The sequence below is a fragment of the Felis catus genome, chromosome C1 (genome assembly GCF_018350175.1).
Source record: "Felis catus isolate Fca126 chromosome C1, F.catus_Fca126_mat1.0, whole genome shotgun sequence".
Taxonomy (NCBI): Eukaryota; Metazoa; Chordata; class Mammalia; order Carnivora; family Felidae; genus Felis; species Felis catus.
In genome coordinates this window covers 129,284,449-129,304,033 of record NC_058375.1, presented here as the reverse complement: position 1 = coordinate 129,304,033, position 19,585 = coordinate 129,284,449, and the positions used below count along the sequence as shown (strand labels likewise).

At 41.5% G+C, this 19,585-nt stretch overlaps 2 long non-coding RNA genes across 4 annotated transcripts in view; both read left to right on the top strand.

Annotated features, from left to right (window-relative positions):
• Window positions 1-19,585, top strand: part of LOC111561971 — a 307,562-nt gene that overhangs the window by 35,987 nt on the left and 251,990 nt on the right. The gene's annotated exons all lie outside the window — the stretch shown is intronic.
• On the top strand, window positions 1,795-17,749 carry LOC123379130. Its single transcript, XR_006583154.1, has 2 exons — window positions 1,795-3,854; window positions 17,552-17,749. It is a non-coding gene; the product is annotated as an uncharacterized LOC123379130 (long non-coding RNA).

The window sequence follows — 19,585 nt, the reverse complement described above, 5'->3', positions numbered from 1 at the left end:
GGGATTTTGGCTGGGGGATGGGCGGGGGAGATGGCACTGGCGAGCGCCTTTGTTCCCCACCAAACTGAGCTCTGTCGTCCGGGGGCTCAGTAGCTCTCCCTCCTTTGTCCTCCAGCCTTCCCGCTTTCCGAGCAGAGCTGTTAACTTATGACCTCCCAGACGCTAAGTCACGCTTGTTGTGGGAACACAGTCCGTCAGGCCCCTCCGCTTTTGCAAGCCAGACTCGGGGGCTCTGCTTGGCCGGCGAGCCGCCCCTCCGCCCCGGCTCCCTCCCGCCAGTCCGTGGAGCGCGCACCGACTCGCAGCCCTTCCTACCCTCTTCCGTGGGCCTCTCGTCTGCGTTTGGCTCCAGCGACTCCGTTCTGCTAATCCTCTGGCGGTTTTCTGGGTTATTTAGGCAGGTGTAGGTGGAATCTAAGTGATCAGCAGGACGTGCGGTGAGCCCAGCGTCCTCCTAAGCCGCCATCTTGCAGCTTTTTTCGTCTTTAAGTTTTAGATACAAGTTTCTGAAATCCATACTTTGCTGTTCCTGATTATGGGTAGGAACATCTCCAAACTAACCGAGACAATGAATTTTATTGCTACAGGAGTGGAAGGGGTGATTTAAAAAGGTTTGTAACTGATATGTATCACTATTGTTCTAAAAATTGAAGAGATTCCCATCACACATTAAAAACAATTTGCATTTCCAGAAATTCTCTTATGTTATATCTCTATGTATCAGTCAGTTATGTATCATCTCTCAGCTCCAAGCCCATATTTCCATATCTTTTCCTGGGATGCTGGATCTGGAAATGTGCAAATTCCTTTTCCCAAAGGCAGCACACTTTCCCCCAGAGCACCATGGGAAGTCTCTTGGATCAAAGATACAGCTGTAACCTGAAATGCAGCCATTTAGCATTGTATCAGTACGTTCTCAAATCCTGTGAGTTTGATGTTTTTCTTTTCCAGTAACTTTTGAAAATGCAAATGTCGATCAAAAACAATAGCAGTTACCTTTTGGGTCACTGAAGCTTTATTATTAGTAGGTTTGTCAGATAGTTTTCTTCAATAATGGTGGGTACTTTGTCATAAAGGCAGAATAGGGGTCTTGGGTAGATAAGAAAAAGACACAGATGCAAAAAAGAGAGACAGTTTCAAAGCTTATTGATCTTGTAATTGTGTCTTATTTTGGTCCTAGAGATCTTGAGGGATGACTCAGTTTCCCTTTTCTGTGTGATTCTTTGACCCACTTGTGGTCTGATCTCTGGGAGCTGGCTGTAGGAAAAGAAACATTAAAAAATAGGCAGACACCTCACTGTTAACAATCTTTAACTAGGAAATCCAAAACAGTGTTTTTTAACCTTAGCTACTCATTGGAATCACCTGGGAAATTTAAGAACTACCAATACCTAGGCTCCATGCCAGATATTAAAAAAAAAATTACAGGGGCGCCTGGGTGGCGCAGTCGGTTAAGCGTCCGACTTCAGCCAGGTCACGATCTCTTAGTCCGGGAGTTTGAGCCCCGCGTCGGGCTCTGGGCTGATGGCTCAGAGCCTGGAGCCTGTTTCTGATTCTGTGTCTCCCTCTCTCTCTGCCCCTCCCCCATTCATGCTCTGTCTCTCTCTGTCCCAAAAATAAATAAATGTTGAAAAAAAAATTAAAAAAAATAAAAATAAAAAATTCCAGGGCACCTGGGTGGCTTGGTCGGTTAAGCGTCCGACTTCGGCTCAGGTCATGATCTCACCGTCAGTGAGTTCGAGCCCCGCGTCGGGCTCTGTGCTGACAGCTCAGAGCCTGGAGCCTGTTTCCGATTCTGTGTCTCCCTCTCTCTCTGCCCCTCCCCTGTTCATGCTCTGTCTCTCTCTGTCTCAAAAATAAATAAACGTTAAAAAAAATTAAAAAAAAAATTCCACCCAGATGGTTTGAACATCCTTGACAAGGTCGAGAGTCACTGGTCCAAAGAGTTAACCAAACGAACATTTACCACGCTCTCACAAGAGTTATGATTTAGGAAGGCCTAGCACAAAGAAGAAATCGAAAAAAGTTCAGTGCTCTCTTATTTTGTCAATCAGCATCCGAATCCAAGTCCATGCTTTTTCTTATGTCCAACTCCTGTCTTTTCCCCAAGCAACCCCTGCCTCCTACTGCTGCAGGAAGCTATCAGCTAAGGGACTGTTCCATTGGACATCTAAAAACTATGGGTTGCTACAGAAAATGTGAGGTATCAGACAGCCCCACGTGTAGTGAAAAAGGGCAAAGGGAAACAGGTTTTGCTAGAGAACTCTGTGACTCCAGATTCCCTAGAAATTATGCAGTTTTGCAGCAATTGCCGGCTTTCTGTGAAGACATAAACTCTGAAATATGAATAAGGGACAGAAAGTTAAAGAAGATTTTTCTCAGGACCTGTATGTGACCGTGCTGAAGACAGCCAGGAAAGTCAGCGAGGTATGTAGAATCACACAGCTGGGATGAGACAAAGTAAGAAAACAAACATGAAATGAAAAGGTGTGTTTTCTTTCTTTTTGGAGACTCAGCTCCCTCTATGGGCCTACAATTCCTAGTGCATCCTCTGTGTCTTTTCCCTATTTTCTGCCTAGAATTGCTGGGGTCCCTTAATTTTAATTACAGCTTGAAAGGAAGGATTAGCAGAGTCAAATTAACAGGCATTTATTGAGACACTACCCTGGGCAGTATGCCTGCGAAATGGTTGTCAAATTTGAGTTTGTGATCAGAAACACCTGGAAGGCCTGATAAAACAGGCTTCTGGGCCCCACCCCAGAGTTTCAGATTCAGTAGGTCTGAACTGGGGCTTGGGAATGTCCATTTCTAAGAAATTCCCAGGTGATGATCCTAGTGTTATCTGCAGGCCACACCATAAGAAACACTGTCTCTAGGGATGAAAAAAACAAATGGGTTATCAGCAATCTGTCTTTGATTCAAGATTCTTAAGGAGATGTATTAGGGGTGTCTTGTGTCACACGTTTGACAAAAAAGGAATGCTGGTGAGTAATGTACTTTTTAAAGCAAAATATAGTTCAATACACTCCAGATACAATACCTAATTAAATAGCAGTGAGGCACAAGAGGTTATAGAGACGACAGAGAATAAATAACACAGTACCCTGGCCTACAGGGGTGAGGGTGGCCTGTGGAGCCTAGTTTATTGGGAAGCACACACCAGTGAGGAGAGCCACTGAGTATTTGGGCCTAAAAGGGAAAACTCAGGGTCTTAAATGCTAGAAAGTGGAGGGCCATGGTCCTTATGCTAATTAAGCACTGAAAACTCACATTCTCCTAAGACTGAGGTCAGTGCATGAGATCTGTAAAGTAGCCCCCTTGCTTACTGGTCATGAACAAGTTCACTTAGATCCAGAAAAGGTCTGGTGTTATGGCGTGGGTGGGGCAGGGTGTGTGACTCCAAGTCCCTAGTGGTTAATCAGATTCAGCTGGGTAGGACCCAGTATAATGAAATACAACACTTAATTTTGTCATCTCTTAGGCAAGTGCTGCTGCAAGTGAAATTTTTTTTTTCTTTTCTTTCTTTCTTTCTTTCTTTCTTTTTTTTTTTTTGTAATAGAAAAGACTATCTGGAGAGGGCATCCAGAATCAGGTCTCAAAAGCAATGCTGCACAGGACTGACAAAGGGTTGATAAAGGTTATCAGGCCAGGGGTATTTGTGACATAAATAGTGTCCTGAAGTTGGAGATAGCAAGACCTTGGACAATTGTTGAGCCAATTGGGTTGGCTTTAGTGAACAGACCGTGTGGGTCTGAAAGGAGAAATGAAGATATTTACGCATCTGTGTAGCATTTAAAAGGAGTGACCAGGAGGCACCAAAAACAAATTCCCCCCAAATGATGGCTGTATCTCAAGTGAGTGGTGGCATTTAATGTAGTTACCCAGAAACAGCAAATACTTAGAATTATGTTTAAACAAATTTGAGACATCTAAGAAACTGTTACATATGTATGTGGGCACTCACACATAGTATTATTCAGGGAGTTTCCCCAACTATATACTATATAACTATATATGTTTTTTCCAACCTTATTCTATATGACTACCCACGTTTTACTCTATATGATTTTAGATATATTCAGATTGCACATATAGTTTCAAAAAATCATTGAAGAGGTTCAAAGAATCTTTGACAGACTCTAAGAAAAATTCTGAGAAAAGAGCAACATACCTATTAGTAACAGCAATGGCAATGTATTGGGATACTTTGGAGAAGTAGCATTTATTTGGATATATAAATTCTGGTAGGTTTAATAAAGAAAAAATCTTAATAAAGTAATTCTGAGTCTCTACATTTATACCATTGTAAAATGTTTATAGGTGTTTAGGTATGAGAAGAAATCATACTCAAAGCCTGCGTGGGTATCCAGTATGGATGCAATGTGTGATCGAGGTCAGTTTAATTTCCCACAGGCTGTTCTGCTGGGTTAGCCAATATACTTGAAGCCAGTTTGCCATAGAGATTTTCTAATTTAGCAGAATTAATTTTTATACCAATGAAACAGCTTAAGATATTGAATACTTTCAATTGAAAAGTCAAAGAGAAAAATCTATAAATAAGAAAAATGAAAAGTAAGCACTTTTTTTTTTTTCCTTTGAGTCTTCATGAAGCTAGAATTTTGTGATAGATTCTTGACTCAAAGTTGTCTCCATGCCCTGATGCTTCAGGTTCTGGTGAGGGTGTCATGAATAGTGCTGCATGAAAGGTGCTACACATAAATTATCCTTTTAGGCTCCATTTCTCTTCTCTGTGTACCCAAAGCCTCCAATGGAAGAGCAGAAGGGAATGGTAAGAATTTCTAAGTATCTGAATGGGATAGGATGCTGCTGGAGGTAGTTTTGTGAGCCTGAGAAGGATAAGGGATAAGGGGAAGAATTGAGGAAAATACAGAAAGGAAATTATTAGATAGCAGCCCCGGTTAAGAAGGTCTCATTGGGGTGCCTGGGTGGCTCAGTCGGTTAAGGGATAGACTCTTGATCTTGGCTTAGGTGGTGGTCTCATGGTTTGTGAGATCAAGCCTCACATCAGGTTCTGTGCTGACAGTGTGAAGCCTGCTTGGGATTGTCTCTCTCCCTCTCTTTCCCTGCCCTTTCCCCACACATTCAGTTCTCTCTCTCAAAATAAATAAATACACAGTAAAAAAAGAAGGTCCTGTTGATCCCTATTTTTAACATGAAGTCTCATTAAAAGTCTACATATGTATGTGTATATAAATTTGAGTATTTTACTGTACATTTCAATTGATAAACAATTTTGAGTTTGGTAGCAAACAGGAGATATAGGTCCACTTTTACTTTCTTCCAGGTGTACCTCCAGTTGTATCAGTACTATTTATTAAATAATCCATCGTTTTCTCATGTGACTGAACTACCACATAGATCATTGTTACTTCTCGTACATATTGGATGTCACTTCTGTATTCTCTAATCTGCACCACTGGTCTATTTGTCCTGCCTTATATAATGATGAATTAATTATTCATAATATTTTCTAGTAACTGGTAAATCATGATCTTTCTCTTGGCTATTATTTGGTAATGGTAATCATCTTTAACTTTTTTTAATGTTTATTAATTTATTTTGAGAGAAAGAGTGAGAGAAAGAGAGAGAGAAAGAGAGAGAGAGAAGGGCAGAGATAGAGGGAGGAAGAGAATCCCCAGCAGGCTCCGCACTCTCAGTATAGACTCCAACTTGGGGCCTAATCTCACGAATCATGAGATCATGACCTGAGCTGAAATCAAGAGTTGGGTGTTTAACTGACTGAGCCACCCCGGTGCCCCGGTAATAGTAATCATCTGTAATACAAACTTTAAAATCAGTTTTTCCAATTAAAAAGAGTTGTTGAGTTTCTGATTGAAATTTCATTAAATTTACACGTTAATTCAGGAGAATGAACAATGCTATGAAATTAAACTTTCTCATCAAAGGTTGTATGCTCCTTTAAGATTTTGCTTTACACCTTTTAACACAATTTTATAATTTTTCATATAGGCTAGTGACTCTTTAACTCAATAACGCCATTGGAATTACTCGAAAGCTTTAAAAAATGCTGATCTTTGGGGTTTGTCCCTAGAAATTTGATTTGTTTTGTCTGAAGGCATCAAGCTATTTTAAAGTTCTCCAAGATTATTTTGATGTAAATCCAAGGTTGAAAATCTTAAATATAGATCCTGTGTCATTCATGTTAAATTTATTAAGTATTTTATACTTTTCTTGGAGACTTTTCCAATAATATATCTTTAATCATCTTTGGAATCTCTTCTATTGGGTTTGGTCCATCCAAGTTTCCTCCTACTTAATTTGGCAATGGGTACATTGGTTAGGAATTCATTCATTTACTCTATGTTTTCAAATATATTTCTATAGAGTTCCATATTCTCTTTTCATCATTATTATTTTTTGGTGTTCCACTTGACTCTCCTTATGTACTTTTTAGGTTTTCCTCTTTTTCTCTAGCAATTTTGTTTTACTGGGTGTGTATTATGATTGTTCTGCCTGATCTTCCTCTCTCTTGCTGCTGGTCCTGTTTTTCTTTGACATCTCACCAAGACCTATTTCTGATTATTGGAAAAATACAGATGGTGCAAAAAAAAGGGCTTTGTTCCCTATAGGTTTGCTTTGTCCGGCCCCTGTCGATGCACCTGGAGGAAGCCTCTTTGTACTCCAAATATTCTATTTACTGTAGATGCACAAAATCCACCACTTATCTATTTGTGTTCTTCAATTTCGGGAGATCAGGAAATCCAACACCTTGTAGGAGACCCATGTTGTCATTTTCCCAGATATGTGTTCCGATTTTTGAAAGCCAAGCTCCTCCCTGCAGAGGTCACTTTTCTGTCACTTCTCATCCTAGGCCCTGAACTATTCTCTTGTCCTTTGGTCCCTCATGTACCATGAGGGAGAAATCCCCACATTGGTGCTCTTTGTTGAAGCCTGAACAGAGGCTCAATTGAGCCTGATCCCTTCTTCCTCTGGAATGGAGTAGAAGCTAGTTCTATTTGGGATGTCACATTCCCTGCAAAGGTAGGATAAGAGATCACTTAGATCATACTCCACGGCATTTCACAGAGTCTTTCAACTTGTCTGTCTTTGGGAAACATTCAACTTCACCCTCCCTTGTACTATTCTGTCCAGACTCATATTGCAAAGATATTCTTCCCAAATTTATAGGTATCTCTAGTTGGCTTCTCATACTTTCTTGGCTGGTGTTGTGTAAGGAGAGGAAGGAAAAAAAATCAGGCATGCAAAAAAGTAGGCATTAGGAAAAATAGCACTTAATGGGCATGGGATGGATGCATCTAAAATCTTTTGTATATTAATTATAAATGCACTGCATAAAACTTTATTCCTTTCAGTGTTGATGACAAACCAATGCCCCCTGTCAGGAAGAGTGTTTTATAGTTATTCTAAGTATCAAAGCGACATCATTAAGTTAATTAGGGAGCTTCATACAAATAGCCATTGTACTGCATTGAACTTATATTGGTACTGGTGAAACAGTCATGTATAAATTATGTTTTCTGTAATTGCATGAATTTCTGATCTGGTATTGGATTTCTTAATGTAACTTCAACAAGGTTAGCTACCAACAAAAACCAGGATGAGAAGTGGGGCAGGGGGTGGAAGCATAATACTACTTTTCTTCTCCTAATGTTTCTGCTTTAGTTTATAAACAAGTAAATGTTTGCTTCTCTTCCACTTCAGGGAGTAGGAAGATAACTATTCTAGTCTTATTTTTTTCCCACGCTGAATGGTCAACTATTTTGTGAGGCTTGTGCTCACATGCTTGAGAAACATTAGACCACATTATCAATGTGAAAGGCAATTAGACCCTCCAAAAAGAAAGTAGGCTTCTCTCAGGTTTTTAAGTCTGTTTTCTTTCCCTTTACTCTGTCAGGAGGGACACAGCATACACTTATACTTCTGGCCCCATGCTGCAAGCCATTGTGGAGGTAACTCCAACATTCTGCAACTTTTCTGCTTGAGTTTTGAGGGTAAATCATAACAGCTCTGCCTCCTGGGATCAGCTCTCTTCATCCATACATACCATTTTGACCTCACATTCCCAAAATGTTTTAACTAAGCTGTGACAGAGAAGCCTACCCTAAGGGAATTTTTAAGCCTCTGTCGATGAAGTTAGTATTCCAAATCACTATTCAGATTTGTTTTCTATGTTAGGATTTAATGAACAGAGACATAATTCATTGGCGTTCCTGGTCCCAAAATTTGTAGAATTACCTCCATTGTTAAGATGGCAGATAACTAACATTTTTTAAAAAGCCATTTTTCCAATAAAATTGATGTTGATTATTGCCTTTACATATAGATAAGGTTAGAATTTGTGCATTAACCTCAGAGTTAACTAAACATTTTGCTTATAATTTCTAAAATTTTATACTTTTTCAATGAAGTCACCTACAAAGACCTGAATTTAGCAAAGATTGAACTATTTTGGACTTCAAATCAAAACTAGTTTGTGACATGGTCAAAACCAAATTGATTTCATGAAAGCTTCTAACAAGATTAAATTCAACATACATTACCATTAAGAATGGAATCTTCTGCTAGATATGAGAGATAAAGTGACATAGTCCAGATCTACAGTTTAGTGAGGATTTTGGCATGTATACTTGTCTTACTCGGTTTGAACTGCTGTAACAGCATGCTGTAGACTGGGTGGCTTAAACAACAGAAATTTATTTCTCACAATTCTGGAGGCTAAGAAATCCATAATGGGGATGCCAGCAGATTCTGTGTTGGATGAGAGCCCACTTAGTGGTTCATTGATGGCCAATCTTCTCGTATCCTGTCTCTCTTTCCCTCTCATGTGTCTTCTTATAAGAGCACTAATCTCATTCATGAGGGCTCCACCTCATGACCTAATTAATAACCTCCCAAAGGCCCTACCTCCTATTACCATCAATCACTCTGGGAGATGAAGCTTCAACCTGTGAATTTTAGGGGAGTCACAAACATTCAGTCCATAGCATCAGTGAGCACTACTGATGCTCCAGCAGACATCCAGAATCCCTTTGACTCTTTCTGTGAATCCTTTGCCACCTGCTTTGTGCTGCTTCTGAAGGCCTACACCTAAGGCTCTCTCCTCGGAGGCCTCTGCTGAGAGCAAGGGGTGCTAGGGAAGTTAGGGCCCTCCAAGCAACAGTTTGGCAATGACTGACATTCAGGTCTCAGTGTCTGAAAGTCCATCCCCTTGGCCTCCCATTGGATGAGGCTGAAGCTGGACCTTTTCTGAAACCACTGCCTTACTTGCCCTCTCTCTTCCCTACCCTACCTCCCCTACTTCTTCCTTGTTTTTCTCTGACATCAGTTTCTTAATAAATTACTTGCGTGAAAATCCTCTCCTCAAGGCACTCTTGAGGAGAACGTGACCTGAGTCAACTTACAGAGCTTTACAATCAAATAAGACAATAACTTTTGTAACAGGATATGAGCAGGGCCCTTCATAGCACAGACTGTGAAGCACATCTTCAACCAGCAGCCATCCAGTACTCTTTAGCGATCCCTCAGGAATATGTGGGGAAGGTTACAGGGAGAAATCACTGGCATGAGGCTGAGAATATAAATCAGTGAAGGCAGATTTATGACAATGGTCCCATTTCTACTCACAGGTTACTGAGGTCCAAGGAAATGAGGGTTGAACATTGTGTAAGATAACGTGAGACCAGACCTACAGGTGAAGGAAGTTGGAGGCTTGTTTCATATCTAAATTTGGATTGCATCCCCAGAAATCTGTTACATATGTAAATTTGGGATGCAATGCCACAGAGTAGCTCCTTTACAGGTTTTTCACAGGACCTGAAATATAACTATGGGAACTTATTGAATTTAAGATACAGTTTTGTCTGGGAAACTGAGGCAATTAGAGCATGGAAAAGATAGATCTTGGAGAGGCCCGGAGATGGCAGAAGACTTCTGGAACCCAGAAAAAATTAACTAACATGTGACAAGTGATTACCTTGGGAGGAAAAAAATGGAGATAAATTTGTTTTTAATTTGCTATCATTTTCTTTATTCTCCAAATTTTCCACAATAACTGTATTAGTTCTATAATCTAAAAAGATAAAGTAAGTTCTGATTGCCTCATAATTTTATGCTTTTAAGGAATTTAAAAATAAAATTAAACTTTCATTATTAGGGAATTGTTAGTAATTATGAACGTTCATACAAGGGCATATTATTGTACAATCATTAAAAAATGTTTATAAAGTATTTTGAAGGACAGTGAAAAATATCATGGAATGATATTAAATAACAAGGACAGGATTCAAAACTTGATGTACTGTTTGATATCTTTTATTTTAAAATGCATAGAAAATATACTAAAAGGAACGACACAGTACTATGGGTTAATTTTCACTAGATAATGAGGTTATGGGTTTTTTTCTTATATTATTTACATTTTACAAATATTCTGTACTGAATTTTTAGGATCAGACCAAAGTAAACTTAGAAAATTTAGAGGTGTGTGCTCAGATACTCCGGGGTCTGAAATGCTAACATCTGAGGCAGTACTTCCTAACAGGCCTAGAAATAATTAGTTCTATCTGAAACATTTGAACTACTTTATGCTTTTAAATAGCTCACATTTTTCTCTGCTACACTTCCCCCATTTTCCTCTAAGTATCTATGTTTCTTTGAATGCCTGCCACTTCTTTGTCTGGGGAAAGCTTAAATTTATTTCCAGCACTTTTCCTCACATTCACATGAAAAATACACATCTGTCTCTGTGTGTTGTGTGTGTGTGTGTGTGTGTGTGTGTGTGTTTTCTTTTTTTTTCCTCATATCTCCCTGAGAGTGTGCTAGCATTTTTCTGATGATTTATGGAAAAGTAAATATAGTTTTCCAGTGCTTTCACCCCATGTAAATTCCTAATGATCCCGAATGTGAGGGTGTGTATGACAATGATGCCTTGGTAAAAAGCCAGCTGCTCTTTTCATTTGAGCAACAGTTTGATATTATTCAACTCACTAAGTGAGCTTGTTTGTTGCAACAGCTGTTGACTTCATCTCTCTCAATAGATAAAAAGAACGAGAAAAAAAGGAAAAGCTTCCTTCCATGGTCCTTGCCTGGCTACCTTTTAGCCAAGCTCTTTACTAGGCGGTAGATTTCTTATACATGATTAGAATCGGGGACATTTGGGGGCGCCTGGGTGGCGCAGTCGGTTAAGCGTCCGACTTCATCCAGGTCACGATCTCGCGGTCCGTGAGTTCGAGCCCCGCGTCAGGCTCAGGGCTGATGGCTCAGAGCCTGGAGCCTGTTTCCGATTCTGTGTCTCCCTCTCTCTCTGCCCCTCGCCCGTTCATGCTCTGTCTCTCTCTGTCCCCCCAAAAATAAATAAACGTTGAGAATCGGGGACATTTGGAGCTAGAAAGAATCTAATAGATTGTAATTGTCACGCACCCTCTCCGTGAAGTAGTTTTACATTGCATACCTTATGGTAAGTGTCATTAACTACCATTTGTCAGATAAGAAAACTGAGGTTCAAATTCATTGTGTAGTTTGACTGTGGTCTCAAACCTTGTGGAGTGAGAATTTGCATCACCACCTTCTTTCTCTCACAGATGGAACTGTAAGATCTAATAAGCTTACTTAAGGTCTAATGAAGGGTATAAGCCATAAAATAAATCTCGTTAGGCTTCTGTGCTTATGTTTGCCCAGTTGGCTACAATCTTCAAGCAAGGATGCTGTTGCCCTCCACCAACAGGATTCAAGCGTTCAAGTCTCTGTAGCTCAGGGTCCTGGGGTTCATGTCTCACAAGCATATGTATTCTCGTGTTTTGATTCCAAGTCTTGAGGTCCCCTTCCTTTCATAGCAAGGCCCTGACTATTGCCTGGGAGATTTGTGGAAATCACAAGCTGGCTTTTCTTTAGGTCTGTGATAGAAAAGCAGGTCTTGGGCCTGATCTTCAGCATGGTCCATCTCTGGCTGTAGGAGGTCTGTTTAAAACGTATGAAGGAGGGACGCCTGGGTGGCTCAGTCGGTTGAACATCAGACTTCAGCTGGGGTCACGATCTCACAGTTTGTGAGTTCGGGCCCCGCGTGGGGCTCTGTGCTGACAGCTCAGAGCCTGCTTCGGATTCTGTGTCTCCCTCTCTCTGCTCCTCCCCTGCTCACACTTTGTGCCCCCTCTCTCAAAAGTAAATAAACATTAAAAAAAAAAAGTATGAAGGGGTTTTCTGACTTTGTTAAGGTGCCTGAAATTGACCAATGTGAGCCTTTCATCCTCACTTCCTCGAGGAGCCTGTCCACAGGCTTTGTAACTACCTTTGCCTTGTATCTCTCAAAAGCCAAGGTAAATTGCACATTTTAATATATCCCTTTCTGTCGGCATTTCATCTGCATTCATTTCCTAGGGCTGCCATTACAAAGCACCACAAACTGGGTGCCTTGAAATACCAGAAATTTATTGTCTTACAGTTCTTAGAGCCTAAAAGCCCCAAATCAAATGGTCAATAGGGCTGTTTCTGAGAGGGTCAGAAGGACTGTGTTTCATGCTTCTCTTAGAGCTTCTGGCACCGTTAGGAACTCTTTGGCTTGTAGATGGCATTCTTGCCGTGCCTTCACATCATCTTCCCTCGGTATGTGTCTGCCTCTGGATCCAAATCTCCCCTTTTTATAAGAACACCGCTTATATTGGATTAGGGCTCACCCTAATGACCTCATCACAACCTGATCATCATAAAGATTATATTTCCAAATAAGATCACATTCACAGATAGTGGGGTTAGGACTTCAACATCAGTTTGGGGGCTACAATTCAACCGAGAGCATAGTGTTCTAACATGTCAGGAGCTCTCCAACCTGCACATACTACCTGTGAGAGGATCCTTATTGCTGTGTGGCTGGTGACACAACTCTAGGACACCATCCATAGAGTCTGGCTCCAAAAACCACCACTGCACACTTAGTACCGTATATCTTATGTAGGCTTTCCAGAAGCAGACCCTGAGATACAGTTTCATGAGTAAGGGGCTTATTAACGGTCAGGAGAAACATGTAAAAGAGAAGAGAATGCAAAACAGAGAAAGGCATAATTTTGGACAACTCCCCAGCCTTAGCCTGATCTCTTGGGGAGCTCTAAACCATAAATTATGTCAGAATTCACCCCACTTTGGAGCAAGGGAGCCAGGCTGTCCGACTCTTGCAATAGTCAGTCATTGGTTCCAAGCAGCTCCAGACAGGCCTAAGGTACTGAGTCCTGTCTGACTCTCTCTGTGGAGGGTTGAACCGATTCATGGCCAGCCCTCTGAAGAAGGCCCCAGGCACAAGGCATTTGGAACAAAGCATAGCAACTGAAGGATGTGTGTGTGCAGCTGGGAGAGTGGATTACAGGGGCGGGCCTGAGCATGGACAGGGCCCACTACACAGTGTAACACACCTCTTTCCCTCTTGTGTATGAAACTTACTGCAGCGTCCACACATGAATGCTTCAGATAAAACAGGGTTACTGTGGAACACCAGGGGTTCCAGGAGGATCAGGGATGCCTCATGATAGGACTCGGCGTGTCCTGGAAGCAGGGTGTTATGGTGTGTGAGGGAGGTAATTGGCAGACAGAGGTCATCCTGAGATCAGTAGCAGCAGCAATGGCAAGTGGCGGGGGGTGGGTGGGTCAGGGTGGGGGGGGAGAGGGAGGTTTGGGGGGGGCGGGGCACGCTCCAGGTGGGCTGGAAACTAGCGAGAACCAGCCCTCCAGGGTTAGACAACAGAGCAGCAGCAGTGGGTCCTGCCTGAGACCCTGCTTGTGAGATACCCCCAGAAACTTCCAAAGACCAAGCAAGAGGAGCTGTAGTGGAGATGCTCTGAAGGCTTCCCAGGAACACGTCAGTAGGCACAGCCTGAGGAATTCATGCTTACTGTTTTGGACATCTCACAGTTTTCTTTATAATGCGAGACAGGGCTGGCAATCCTTTGTTAACGACAACATTTACTTATTTTTTCCCCTACAATGGTACAGAAAGTTCACACGGCCCATTATAAAAATTTAGTGGGGGGTGCCTGGGTGGCTCAGTCGGTTAAGCATCCGACTCTTGGTTTCAGCTCAGGTCATGATCTCATGGTTTGTGAGTTTCAGCCCCACATCGGGCTCTGTGCTGACAGCATGGAGTCTGCTTGGGATTCTCTCTCCCCCTCTCTCTTTGCCCCTCCCCTGCTTGCTCTCTCAAAATAAATAAACTTAAAAAAAATTAGTGGAAGGCAAGGTAATTTGAAGAAATAGATTAAGTTGAAGGTAATAATTAAAAGAAATCAGAAATGGACAGAAAAAGTAGGAATGTACTTGAAGGCAGGTAGATTTTAAACCAGGGATTTATGAGAGAAAACATTACATAAACTCTCTGTTTGAAGTGGGGAGTGGGCAGGAAGGGAAAAAACAACTGTTCAAATGCTCTATGCCGAAGATTTAGGCATTCTCTTGAGATGGGGTCGGGGGAGCGCAGATTAAATATATTTGAGGAAACCAAGGTTCTGAGGGGGTTAAGTGATTTTGCTCAAAATTATACAGCTGAGGACTTTGCAGCTTAAAAAAAAAAAGAAAAAAAAACACTAATAAGAATCATAACTGAGAAATAGGTCTTTTTGCTAACAGAATATTCTCTGTCAAATCCTAGACTTAGGCCTATATAATCACAGCCCCAAACTGTGCCTGACGTCTACCCCGCCCCTTACTTTCCCATTCTTACCAGATCTCCTCAATTACCTTCGTACAGTATATCTCCCATAAATTTAGCCAGCAGCGGCACTCAGTTGCCATTTATTAGGTTGGTTAGGCAAATTAGCATCTGGGCAAATGTCTCTCACATATTTGACCCTTTAGCTGCCTTGTCCTTGTTGGAGCACTTTTTGCAGCACTGCGGTCCCTTGTACCTTGTTAGGAGAGATTGGTGACCACCGAAGTGAAGCTTTCTCAGAAAGACGCATTCAAGCGCGGCCAGCGTCTGCTCGCGTTAGGGATTGCTCCCATCCGCCGACATAAAGCTTGCAATTTCTTCTTGGACACGTGGGAACTTAACACCCCCAGAGTTAAGTCTAATATGTTCCAAACGTAATGCTGAAACTACAGAAAGCAGAGCAAGTTAGGTCAGCATGTGCTTCACCTTTGCAAGTACCTTTACGTAGCGCTTTGGAGTTCTTGTCTCGCTGTGTGCGGGCGCCCTCTGGTGGCCGAAGATCCCACCGGTTTCAGCAGCAGCCGGATCATGATGAAGGTCGCAGGGAGAAGGTGCTCCAGGCTATGGGAAGAACTGCTCATGAACCAAAAGTCCTAATGCTTTTCCGGTCTCTTCACACTCCAGTTGCCACAGCAGCTCACCTTGCATTTCAACTTAAACAAGATTGTGATTGTCGTAGAATTATTTCTATTCTGAGGATAGATTTCATTCTATTTTGACCAAGCAGCATTAGAAAAAGACTTGGGAATGTTTGCTTTGCAATGTTTCCTGCCATACATATGTCTTCCGAAGGTGACCTTTACTTTCCTGAGACCGTGGATCTCACTTCATGACAAGGATGTCCGGAAGCTCATATTCTGTAGGAGTCAAGGTTTTTTAATTTTTTAATGTGAGCTCTTCGTTCTCAGACTGGATCCCTGTGCTTTGAAGGATCAGCATTGAGCAAATCATACCCACTTCTGCAAGTTTTACTCCCCACTAATGTTGTTTCCAAACAAGAGAGGTTATTTATTTATTTATTTATTTATTATTTTTTAAGGTTTATTCATTTTTCAGAGACAGAGAGACAGAGCGTAAGTGGGGGAGGGGCAGAGAGAGAGGGAGTCACAGAATCTGAAACAGGTGCCAGGCTCTGAGCTGTCAGCACAGAGAGCGATGCAGGGACCCAACTCACAGAAGGCGAGATCATGACCTGAGCTGAAGTCGGTCGCTTAATCGACTGAGCCACCCAGACGCCCCAAGAGAGGTTATTTTATAACCCATTGAAGCCATATTTCAAGATACTGGAATATAGAGAAAGTTAAACCACAATCCCACCAACCACTGGCAATCTTGTAATTTTAATATATTTTTTCTACCTTTTAGATGGAAATTTACTCTTTCTGTATATGTACATATAAAAATATATTTTAGCCTGTAATACTCAGATTTTCATGTCTCTTAAAGTTATGATTATGTCATATGTGCTATATTATAATTATATATTGTTTTATTATTCATAGCTCTTTAGGTAATGTTGATCAATTATTACCTTGAGTGAATTATAATCAGAGAATATGCTGGAGCTAGTCAAAGCTTAATCACAAAAGATCTAGACTAAAGTGTACCTGGGGTAAGCCTATATCCAAAATATGGAAAACATATATATTCCACTTTTTTTCCTGTGGCAATGAGGTTATTCAAATGTAACTTGTCTTCCTATGTTTACCATGCTTTGCATGTTCCTTTCCCCATGGATAAACTACAATGAGGAAGAAGAGAATTTTATACCTGAAAGATCTGAGACTGTGTTTGGTTTGCAGAGAATATTCTTACAGAACTCTGCCTCTTATTGTCCCTAATGAGTTATCCAAGAATTTAAGTTTGTGCTGCCTCAAATTATTCAGGCTGTTCTCCTATTAAGACTTGTTTGCCCAATAAACTTCATATACACTGACCCCCTGGAGAATATATACCTGTATTTGGTCACATTCCATTATGGTTTTGCTTTCAGTTAGCCAATCAGGTATACAATTCGTACTAAGGGTATTAAGGTCTATTTTGGCCCATAAGGTGGCCCCTGACAGTTTGGGAACCACAATGTGCTCAGAATGTCTGAAATTATTCCCTGGCCTGCAAGTAGTACCTCCTCCAGGGTGGGCTGGTCTCTTATGAAAGCCGTTCAGAGCACAAGGCAGGCTGTTGTGTATCTCTTCTTTTCTTGAGTCAGAGAAGGTGATGTCATACACCCATCTTCCCATGAGAGCACCTGTTCTGAAATATTGACATCAACCACAAAGAAAGATAGATCATCTTGAACAAAATGGGCTGGGACTTCCAATCAGCAGCTGAAATTCCAGGACTTTCCCCATTACTTGGCACTCTTAGTGTCCACGGATATGGGGAGTCTAGACTTGAGGACTGGGGAACATAGGGAGCCCCCGTGTAGACTCCCTGCTTCCAGAGAAAGGGCTGCCTGCCATTTTCCCCCAGGGACCTGGTCCTTCTGACCTCCTCCCTGGGAAGTAAAAGCTTGAGCTCACCTCTGCTGGGGAAGGGCAGAAGTAGGGCAAAGCGGGGTAGATGATTGCAGCCCATTTCTTCTCATACTCCACCCTAATTCGCATTAGCACTCAGCTTCACATCACCATCTTTAGATATGTAATTTTCGAGTAAAAAAGAAAAATTCCCCCTCTATTCAGTTGTGTGCCTGAAGTCATTATGAACAGTTTGGTTGCTATTTGTTAGTCACATTAGAATTCTCTTAAGTATACTCACATATTGTCATGTATCTGGCAGACATACACGAATGCATGTTGTTGTAAAATATACTTATGGGTATTTAATGCCAGAGATGATGACTGTATTTCCTTTCAACTTCAGTCCACAGCATGGGCCCTCTTCCGAAAGTGCGTACAGAAAAGTGATTATGTCCACTGCGGCCTACAGCATTATCTTCCTTTCTCCTCCTTCCTGGAAAGTATTATATTTTTTCCTCCCTCCAGGATTTTATAATTACCATGGGGGAAAGAAAAAATAAATGATGCTAAGTTTGCTGAATGCAAATTTTTCAAAACTTCACAGGTAAACGTTGCCAGAAAAACATTTTTTTTTCCAAAATGGCTCTTACCACTGCTCCAATGAACGAATTAGCTAAAGACTTGCTGTCAGATATGAAATTATGCTCTTCTCACACCACCTTTCTCTCTGTGATTAAAATTTATAATCATTGTATCTTAATTTAGTTTTTATTACCTACTCTCTAGAAGGTATATTTAAGCTGATGTGAATTTTCTTTCCCTACCCCATTTCCCTCTTTGGATCTTTAAACTGTTTTCACTTACTGAAACAAGTTTAAAAGTCTAACACATGAGGGAAGATTAAGGGAATGTAATAGAGTCATCATCCGATCACAGCCCAACACTCATTTATTGAGTGCTTACTAAGTACCAAGCATGGTTTTAAGTGCTTGACATCCTTTCCTTCATTTCTCATATCTGTCTCTGAGCTAGGGATGATGAGATGCCCATTTTGCTGGTGGGGAAATAGACCTGGAAAGGTTGTACATTTTCCTAATATCACTGGCCTGAATGTAATGACCTATTATAAGAATGAAATTCTGTCTGGCTTCACATCCTGAGAGCTTAATTGTTAGCCTTTATGGTCTCATGTGTCCCATGGTGAAGAGAGAGACAACTCACTTGGGCTCGGTCCTGCCTTCTCCTTGGGACTGAACGGCTCTATGGGGTCCTGTTTGTCCTCTAGGTAAAACTTCGTTTGTCCTGAAACACCCTCAATAGCCTTGCTTTCCTAAATACTGAGAGCCCTCCACATCCACGTTCTCTCCAGATTACTTCATCCAATGTCTTAGCTTTGGATATTACCCCAGTGCTGATTATTTCCAAATTAACACCTCCAGCTGTGACTGCTCCCAAAACTTCAGATTCAGATCTCTCTCTGCTGAATTAGCACCTGCACTGGGATGTCTGAGAGACATCTGGAATTTATGTCCAGACAGGAGACTAGGTTGCTTCCTGTCCCAAATTTGATGCTTCCCTTCATGTCCAGTCTTAATAGAAATATCATCTCTGATCACCCAGTTGCCCAGGCCCCATGCTTAGGAGGCAGCCTAGATTCCTTATTTCTCACACAGCCCACATCCCTTCCATTGGCAAAGCCTGTGAGCTTCACCTTACAATCCGTCCTAAAATCGGCTTGCTACCACACCAGACCCCGTGTCTATGATATCTCTCTTAAAACACCACAACACCTTCCCGCTCATCTCCCTAGTTCCATTACTGTTTCTTTACCAAGGCTGTTTTCCAAACAGGAGCCACACTGAATTTTTCAAAAGCGTCTGTCATCACCTCATTTTCTGCTCACATTTTTACAATGGATTTTCCTCACATGCAGAACCGATCCAGAACTGTCACTTGTGTCTACCAGCCCTGGGTACTTTGGGTCCTGGTTGACCTACCACTTTTTCTTCACTCACTATATCACTTTTGTGCTACTTTTCTTGATATTTATTGAACTCTTCTAACTCTTGCTGTCTTAGGGCCTCCGATTGGCTCTTCCCTCTTCCCCAGATGCTGGCGTGAGTGTTTTGTTATTTCTTTCATTTCTGAGGCATCTCTGTGAGTTGGATATTCCCCGCCACGTACTCGCCGTGTCACTCTATCTTTATCCAGGTCTTTGCCCCCATAGCCTTTACACAACCTAACCCTGTACCATATACTGCTTTCCGAACGTGTCTATTTGCCTTACTAGAATGGAGACTCCATTCTACTCCGTGGGGGTCGAGACTTTTCCCGTTTGCTCACTCTTGTATCCCAGATGTTTTAAAGTGAGACTGGCACACAGTACATTTTCAAAATAAATATTGAACAAAAATTGTTTATTTTACTAAAATAAGCT